The following is a 9355-nucleotide window of genomic DNA, read 5'->3' as shown; positions in this document are numbered from 1 at the left end:
CGACATTCCTTCCTCCATGGCCAGCACTTTTCCCCGAAGCTGCGCTACGAAGGCGCTGACGGCACTGGCCCACGGTGGCTGGCAGCGACGGCATGACACTCCTACCGGCGGGCGAACCTTGGAGACTGATAATGCACCGAACGAGTATCGGCGGAGCCGTCAACGTCCGAGTCACCGACGTCTTCCAGGAACACGCAGGCCCTAAACCTGACTGGCTTCCATGACGGACTCCTCGCGAAGATTGATCAGACCAGGTGGTGCAGCCTCGGAGTTGAGGTCTTGCAGGAACCGAAAGGCCCTAAACCATCCCCTGGTGCACACCTGGTCTGGTTTTCCGCTCCGACCTCGTACTGACGAGTGCACGCAGCAGGTCGCCGGAAGGATCCGCCGCCCACTCAATGCCTTGCCACCAGAGACCACACCGCACCGCAGCCCGCAAGTCACAGGAAGGGCAGATCGCATATGATCCCGATCGCTCTAACAGTTCCGTTGCCACTACCGTTGGCAACTGGCCCCAGAGCTCCCGAAATCACAGCGGAACACTACCGCTCACCAGGTCCTCTCGAGCCGTCTGTGTAGAACCATCCACCGAGGGACGGAGCCGCTCTTGAGGTGGTGTTGGCGCGATGGCGCGCATGACGTCACCTGCGCTGGCGATGCCCTTCTCGAACGGCGGCGCCGGGAGCTGCAGCAGCGCGTAGAAGACCACGCCACCACCAGGACCCACGCCAGGCTCGATGACGGCGACGAAGAAGGAACCGGCGGAATCGCACGTCATCGAACACCAGAGGTGTAGCTCGGACCGCGCAAACGGTCACGCGCCATGGCCGGGTAAGAGTCACTACTAGCCGTGGAACGGGTACCTCCAGCCTTCCCCACGGTCATGGGCCGTCCCGGAACGCAGCCGGGGCCCCAAGTTACGGGCGCCAATGTGGGAAGCGCCTCGGCCCCGCAGTCCACGGCAACAGCTCCAGCCTCGGCCGGCCGCGCCCAAGGGCGCCCAGCCGCAGCTCGCGCGTCTCGAACCACTGCTCGCGATAAGTAGCCCTGCTTTCGGCCCAAAGTTTGCTGCGCCCTGTACGTGCTGTTCCAGATTTCATATCGACAAATGGGAACATGTGGGGGAACAGAGCAAGAAACAAAAGCAATCTGGAGAGCTTTCGACAGGTTCAGTGCTGTGGTCTCGCAGTTGGCCTTCAGAACGCAGGCCTTGCACTCCTCCTTGGAAGGTACACCAACATTCCAGCCCAGAGTGTTGCGATCAAAGCCGCAGGTGAAGAGATTCGCCTTGACATTGACCTGGTCGGTGTAGAGCCAGGCGGCGGCCCACACCATGCGCCGGTGGCCCTGTCTGCTGTTGCGGGGTAGTCTCGCAAGACGAACGCCAGACATGTCATACAGCCTGACCTGCCTGTGGTGGTGGTGGTTGTGGTGGTGAATTGAAGCAACAGGCGGGTTTAGCCTGGCGATCAAGGCCGGCAATTGCTCCACCCTGACCTGCCTGTTGCCATGCGGAATGGCTATGACATTCTGGTTTGCGATGGCAAGCCTGTTAACCGGCGAGTCCAACCTGATTGTTGTCAGTGGTGACCTCATGTTCTTCAAGTCCCAGATCTTAACCGTGCGGTCATCGCTTCCTGACACAACCTTGTCTGCTGATGCAATTACGGTGGAGGTGACCGCCTCTGTGTGGCCCTTAAACACGCTGACCGAGTGTCTTGGCTCCCTGAAGTCCCATAGCCGGAACGTCGTATCATTGGAGGACGTCACAACCAGTCGCTACATCGGATGTGCGCTGGTGTGGGTCAATTCTTGGTCGGGGTCAACAACCTGAATTTAATGTCGTAGACGTGGGCTGTGCGATCCCAGGATGAAGTGACCCCCTTGACAGCCAGTCGGATGCTATCGCAAAACTGCTATGGCCCGTCAGCTCAGTCAAAGGGCTTTTGATCACAAAAACATTGCTTGCAGAGTCACTATCATCCTCCTTCTCTGAAAGGTCAACCTCGTCTTCAGATGAATGTCCTTTCACCAAATCCAGAACAGCAGCTGCTGATGTGGCAGCCCTCCAGATGTAGGCGCTCTGGTCTCCCGAAGCTGTCACGAGCAGGTCTTGTGTTGGGTGGAAGCGCACAGAGTTCACCAAACCGTCATGTCCCGCGTACTGCACAATGCAGTGGCCCGTCTGAATGTCCCAAATCCTGGCAGTATGGTCTGCGGATGCTGTTGCAATGACCAAAAGGCCCGAGCGTGATGTGCTGACCTCCCAGATTCTATCACGATGGCCAAAGTGGCTCACAGCCAGGTGTCAGCTCAGGGTGGATGATTCGAAGCTGGAGGCAATGCGACTGGTGGAAGCTTTCAACCTGTATGTGCTCTTTAATTTGAGTGACACCTGGCTTGCGATGATGGACGCCCTCTTGGCCTTGGCCGTGGCCCTGGCCCCCGCGGCGGCGGTGGAGGTGGGCTCCCCGGCCACGTGCGCGTTGACGGTCAACTCGTGGGCGCCGCTGGCCGGCAGCAGGGAACAGTCGCCCAGCTGCTCGCTCAACGTCTCCACCTTCTCCTTCAGATCGAGATTCTCGGCGTACAGCGACTCGAACTCTTTCTGGATCTGGCCGAACAGCTCAGACAGGTGGCCCCTGCTGTGCAAAAAAGTCAAGAAGAACGCCAGCTGGTCAGAGCCCATGCTCGGCTTGCGGCCATTACCGTCCACGACGACGTCCATGGCTATACACCCTGTCTAGTGTCAATACTTAAGGCCCACTAAGACTCAAAAACGGTTCGACAACTCGCGGCAACAAACTATGGCGCTGGCGGCGTGTAACGCGCACATGGACACACAAACACACACAGGCGCGCACGAATGATCAAACACGGCGAAATATGCGTCGTCGAAGAAACGCGGTACGCGCACTCTTCGTCCTTTCAGCGCTCGGCAACAAACCGGAGAAATGCGGTCTAAAGGTTCAGGCACACAGTTTTCAACTTCGCCAGAAGCAGAAAACGAAGTATACGCACAGAGACAAGCAAACGATAACGGCGTTCAACAAACACAACAACAACGACGAAGCGCAGGAAGGTCACTCCGTTTTCTTCGTCCGTCCTCAAAGGCTACAATACGTGGAAGCCTCTATGCAACGCCGGAAGCATCCAAGGCGATCGCGACGGCCGAGGAGAAAAGGGACTGCGGCGGCACGCGCAACTTGCAGCCGGCATCCGGAAACCACGTATTAATGAATCTGTGATTTTATTCTGTCCGACATACTATACGTTTGTCGACACACCAATGGGAAGCGCTAGGAACACTGCCGGTGACACCACGTCGCAGCGCACACTTCGCTAGCAGCATAGCAGAGCGACTCTCTTGAACAAGCATTGTGTTCTTTTTCGGACAGAAGTTGGCGATGTTGCCGCATTACGAAGACACTACCAGGAAGAGATGCAATTCTGGTTGGAGTCTATAGGTTGTGGGAAACGCCTCGGTGCCGCAGTCCACGGCAGCAGGCTCCAGCCTCGGCCGGCCGCGCCCAAGGGCGCCCAGCCCCTGAGAATGCACCAGTATTAAAAAAATCGAAAAGCGAAGTACAAGACTAAAGATGTCACAGGCCTGCGCGACACACGCAGCACAGTCACAGCGTAAGCTGGTGGAGCGGCTCAACAGTAGCTCTAATTTTGGCACCACGCACACCAGGGTATTCGCGACAAAGTCTCTTCGCCTCGTTTTGACGAGAACGATCTGAAATGTCCGCACGGCGTCGACAGCGAGCTGCGGCTTGTAATGCTCTCTGCACAGCAGTATGCTGAGCCCGATGATGCCTGATTGTAGCCGCGCACGTAGCTCTACGATTCGCTTCTTCAGCAGCGGTTCGTACCTTGCCAGGAGACGCCATAACTAGTACCGAAGAGATATCCAGAATACGCGGTGCACATCTCACATCAGAATCGCGTTGATTACGCGCCTCGTATGAATCGCATCTCGTCGTCTGCGCCTGCTCACGCTGCCTTTGGAAGCACCTTACCTAGATGGCACCACCGTACTGGCGGAGGCTCGAGTCGTCCAACGGCGGCGGCGGCAGCGATCATCGCGAACCGGAACGGCTATTGGAATGAGTCCATAACATCTTACGCTGTAAAAGAGGAGGCGCCGCCTGAGCGAGAGAGAGAGCCAAGGAAAGGTGTACGAGTGGCGAGTAATAGGGGGGTGCACAGCATTGTTAACTATAATTTGCACCCATAGGTGTGCCTAATCGTGTAAATCGGTCCATAACTCAGACACACCCATGGGTGTGGGGGTGAGGGTTATCGACCAACTTCAACCTTTAATCCCAAAATTTACGTAGAATCTCCTCAGGGAGTTATCTGAATGATGCGTAATAATTTCGTAGTAACGACGTGGTGTTGAGCGCTCACAATCAACACTGCTGGTAATCCTAGCACTGCTCAGCGGCTGCGGTCGTCTTGGCGTCATTACGGTAAAGGCGACAGTGCTGCGGTGACACAAACAGCTGCGGAAGGAGGCGCAACGTCAACTGATGAGGCAAGCAAACTACGGCAGGTTGCGGTGCCAAGTGTGTTGATGACGTTCCGACACGAAGCCGTGGCTGCTCCACAGTTCTGGCTTACTAAAGGTTTGCCTAGTGCGTGCCTGATTGCCCACGTCACGTGGTCACAGAGGCGCGCTGGCTCTATCTGGAAAGTGGTCATCTTACGCGAAAGACGGGCGGACGGACGCACGAACAGTTTTCTCGTCGGGTAACAATAGAACTGCTACGTGTTTAAAACAAGTAATAAGAAGTAACAATGCATTCTAAAGCCCGGCCCACATTCAGCGTTTTTACCGGCGTCTCCTGCCGTTGCGTCTCTCAGCGTCGTTGCATCAATGGCGCCGGAGAGGTCACCCAGCCACATGAGACGCACACGAACAGCGCCAGTCCAGGGTCGCACAATGTGACCAGACAGATTTAACCAGAAGCAGTGTGCAATGTCATTCAAGTGAACTATGAGACATGTTCCCGATTAAGGTTTTTATGCTCTGGTTATAGTTCAACGGCACACACACACACAAAAATAACTATAAAAAATCACAGCATATCCACGGGGTGAATGATGATGAGTGGGGCGAAGCTCCGGGGGATCATTCGGGTAAACCACAGCTACGGACGAGAGATAAAGAGAGCGCGCGTCGGGAACGAACGCCCTTGTGCAATGCAGCCCCCTAGCTACGGACGAGAAAGAGAGCGCGCGTCGGGAACGAACGCCCTTGTGCACCGCAGCGCACCTAGCTACGGACGAGAGAGAAAAACACCGGAAGCGTTCTCCGGAAGCCGGAAGCTGGCTTCCGGAACCGGAAGTGGAACCGGAAGCGGAACCGGAAGTGGAACGGGAGCGGAAGTCGGCTTCCGGTTATACTATACATATACATATATATGTATATATGCGTATACATACATATACGGACACAGAGCGCCATCTATTGAGCAATTCATAAACTAGAGGTGGCTACATACTACTACTACTACTACTACTACTACTACACAGGAGGGAACGACCCACACCCTAAGGAGCTTCGCCCCTAAAACATTCACGGAAGCGCGCACAAAAGTACGAACGCCTGCTTTCTGAGACGGCGCCGCCTCGCCGACTAGGGAACCTACATGCAAAAACGGCGTTGCATGTAGGCTCCCTATGTTGCATGTAGGCTCCCTATCACCGACGAGACACTGGCGCCCCATGGTGGCACGCGCGCGAACTGGTTGCTGCGGAAGTCGCTTGCAAAAGTTGCCAGCAGCGCGGCCACGGCCACGCGCTGATTGGTCGGCGCTCATCGAGCCGCTTCCGGCGGCGGCGCCGGCGGTGAGATCTCTGGTGTGTCTTGAGCACGACGTTTCGGCTTGGCGCCTCCCTCAGCGTCGACGCTGAGCGACGCCGGGTGACGAAACACCTAATGCATTTCCATGAAGCGAGCGCCATGCGCGCGTGAGAGCGCTGCAAATGCAGATGTCAGCGTCGCGTTCCATGTCACCATCTAGGACGCGTGCTCCCTTGGAATCAATGCCAAGCTTGAGCTGCTCCTCGGAGCCGCTTTACCGCGCAGAATTTCTTGAGTCTCTGGCCAAGAGAACACGAAAGGTGTTGGAGGGGCACCGAGTCGACAGTGCGTGCCAGGAGGGCTGGGGCTTCTGGAATACCGCAGAACTCAGAAAGCTCTGTCTCGGGATGTGGTGCAAATGCGTCGCACCCTATGCCGGAATTGAAGGAGCTCGCCATGTTCTGGAGCTGTTGTGAGAGCAGGAGGATGGCACGAGCAAGATTACTGGTTTGTTTCTGCCCTAGATCTGTCGTGGAGGCCTGGACGCCATCCACGGACGGTGCGGTGAGTATTTGCGACGCTAGCGGTGCAGCGGGATCCAATTACCAAGGGAGCGTTGACAGCATCCCTTCCCAACTCGGAGGTTGAGGGAGTCCCAGGTAACGTATCCATGACAAGGGAAGCCTGACAAGAGGGACTAGGAATTGCGAAGACTCAGGATGACTCTACTTAAGGATCCATCACGTTTCGTTCTTTGTCGATTGCACCCATGTAATGAATACAGACCGCCGGCAGTCTTGCCACGTCTTGTATCCAAATACTGCGTCATAACCACTATGCAGCATTGGTCAAGGAGCAGGCAGTTTTGAGTACGTTTATTGCAATTAACACACACTAAATTTGCATAGTAGAGCGTAAGATAAAGAAACATAGTTTAGAAATTAGAAATAACAAGGATATTCACAAGTCAAATAACAAGGACAATCGATCATTTTAGGAATTCAGCAAGATATTCTTTTTGTCTCTCTAATGAAATTGTAGACTGCGGGAAAAGTATCCCGTGTGGCTGGATCCCAGTGACGTTGCCCCAAAAGAAAGAATGGTTGGCAAGCTTAGCGATAGACCATGTTGTCGAAATTAAATTTCTAAGAGTTTTCTTTCTCTTAAATACCGGCGGCGCGAGAGAAATGTCGTCTGCTGGAACACTTGTTTACATTTTCTCTCTAGCACAGCCGTGCAAGCGCCCGAACCTAATTGCCGTCTTTCTTTTTCATTGCATTACATGCATTGGTTCTTTTTGACACGTGATTCCGCAGTGACAGCGGAGATCCAACCGGAATAGATGTCATCTACGGAAACAACGACTACCGCCGAGGTAAAATCGTCAGGGTGAAGAAGTGGATTCGTCATTTCAAGTACAACGACCGCACGTTGGCCCAGGACATTGCCGTCCTGTTGGTATGTCACAGCTTCATGCCAGTTGGGTTTTCGTTAAGGTTGACCTTCGAAAACTGACCACGACGCCACTTTAAGATTTATGCACGCAGACTTATGCATTCAGGTAGAGAGTTGAGTGGAGCACCGCCTGTTATTGCGCCACGGATTCCGGCAGGCGGGAGAGAAACAGGAACACGTTGCAAACATCTTTACTTAAAGAAACAAAACTTAACATGAAACAACCCTAAACAAACGAAGTGCACGTCCGTTATCATAACTCAGCGTTATAAGAATATAGGATTATAGACGTACTCCTAGTCCTGACCGTTAAAGGCTGGCGTTGACGCGTCGTGGTAGGACAATAGCCGGTATATGTCTAGTCCTTAAGGAATGCTGCAGCGTAGAATGCAGCCAAACGAGTAGTTGGCCATCCTGGCACAGAACAGGGCCGGGTTAGCGCTGACGGGTTCGCGCCCTGGTGAGTGTTCGTGTGTTGGTCTGGGCTGGCCTAATTAGCGCAACACGGAGTCAACCCGGCCTGCTTCCTGCTGCTATAGCACCAGGAAGCCAGCCGGGTACTGCAATACACTGTCGCAGTGTTATAGGAGGACGGCGGAGCGGGTTGTTGGCACTGGGTTAATTGTCAGTCCATTGTCAAAGCCGGCTGCGGCTTGCAAGCCACCCTTTGCCGTTTTCAGAGTACAGCTGGAGGCATGCCCACTCTAAAGTTTTGGTTGTTATTGGCCAGTGAAAACGTGACTCATGCCAACAATGAAGGATTTGCAAATAAATGGGTAGATTATTCATTAGTTGGCTGGTTTTTCGTTATAATTTGCTCATAGTAGTCTACGTCACATACTGTTCTTGTTCGCGTTCTTGTTTCTAAACGATTGTTCGTGCCCACTACGGAAGATTGTCCAAGACAGCTAGTTTTACAAGTGTTTTTACGCGGAAGCCTACATGCCACGTCTCTGAAACCGGCGAGATTACAGCCCACCTCCGGCGATTTTTCTATGTCCACTGACCTTACTAAAAATTTTGAATAGACGTTCTCTTTAGCACTCTGATTATCTGTGCCAAACAATATGGCGGCAACACATTTACTTTTCGTGAAAATGAATTTTAGAGATTCTTTGCGTGTTTCCGATTCATGTCGACGAATCTATGATCTGTTACTGGCCACCATGTGTTTGTGACGTCAGAGACTACACCGCCACTTCGCCCAGAAACGACGAAGCTGGCTACTCTTTCCACGAGACGACAGCCGACAACCATTGTTTTGGTAGACGTCATAGCCGGTGCTTCTCTTCGCCTTGTCCTAGCACAATGCTTCGAGTTTGGGCACGTCAGCTGCCTCGCGCGGCAGCGGCTGGCCAAAAGGAAACGGCGCTCATTAGGCGCTCATATTGTCGCTGAAATCGTCGCTGAAAACGCCCCTGTCTAGTTCGAAAGAGCGGCAAAAGCTCCCCGTGTTGTCAGGAGACATTATCAGCTAAGCTCTTTTGGTGCTAGCGCCACGTGTACTGCGTGTTTAGTGTTGGAAATCGTGCTCGTGTGTCATATCGAAGAGGACGAAGAGGGAGATTGGCTCGCGACGGGCAGAATTGCAACGCTAGGCTTGTTTGGTTGAGTTTGCCACGTTTTGACGGCTTAGCGCTCTGCACCAATAAACACGGCAAAAGTATCTTTTCCCACACCGTAATTTTGGTGCCGAACGACCCTGGAAACCAGCCAGCGCCTTTGCAACTTCCAGCTTCATCTGGGAGAGACATCTGCACCCAGACCGTCGTGGAGCGCATCACGAACAAGCGGACTTCTCGCCGAGCGCAAAGCCCGAGGATCAGTAACGAGGTGAACGACATCATTCAATCCGGATAGTTCGACCTTTCTGCCCTTCGTGTCCTCCATAGCCGGTTAAAGGCGATGAAGTCGGAGTTGTCCGTGCTCAACGTCGAGTGCAAAGCATTCATGACCAACGAACAAGCCACAGCAGATAATTATTCCATCATGGTATATGAACACGCTGCTACAAGAGCTCTGGCCTTGCTCGAGCACAATATTGACTTGCTCAAGGTTTCCTCCTCGCATTCGACAAATCAGCCACCG

The 9355-nt window shown here is 53.8% G+C and overlaps 1 pseudogene; it reads right to left on the bottom strand.

Annotated features, from left to right (window-relative positions):
* Window positions 1-774: 774 nt before the first annotated feature.
* LOC119463821 (WD repeat-containing protein 37-like) lies at window positions 775-2756 on the bottom strand (annotated as a pseudogene).
* Window positions 2757-9355: the final 6599 nt, after the last annotated feature.

Source organism: Dermacentor silvarum, chromosome 9 (genome assembly GCF_013339745.2).
Source record: "Dermacentor silvarum isolate Dsil-2018 chromosome 9, BIME_Dsil_1.4, whole genome shotgun sequence".
NCBI lineage: Eukaryota > Metazoa > Arthropoda > Arachnida > Ixodida > Ixodidae > Dermacentor > Dermacentor silvarum.
The sequence above is the reverse complement of the archived record's forward strand: the minus strand, read 5'-3'. Positions and strand labels throughout refer to the sequence as shown.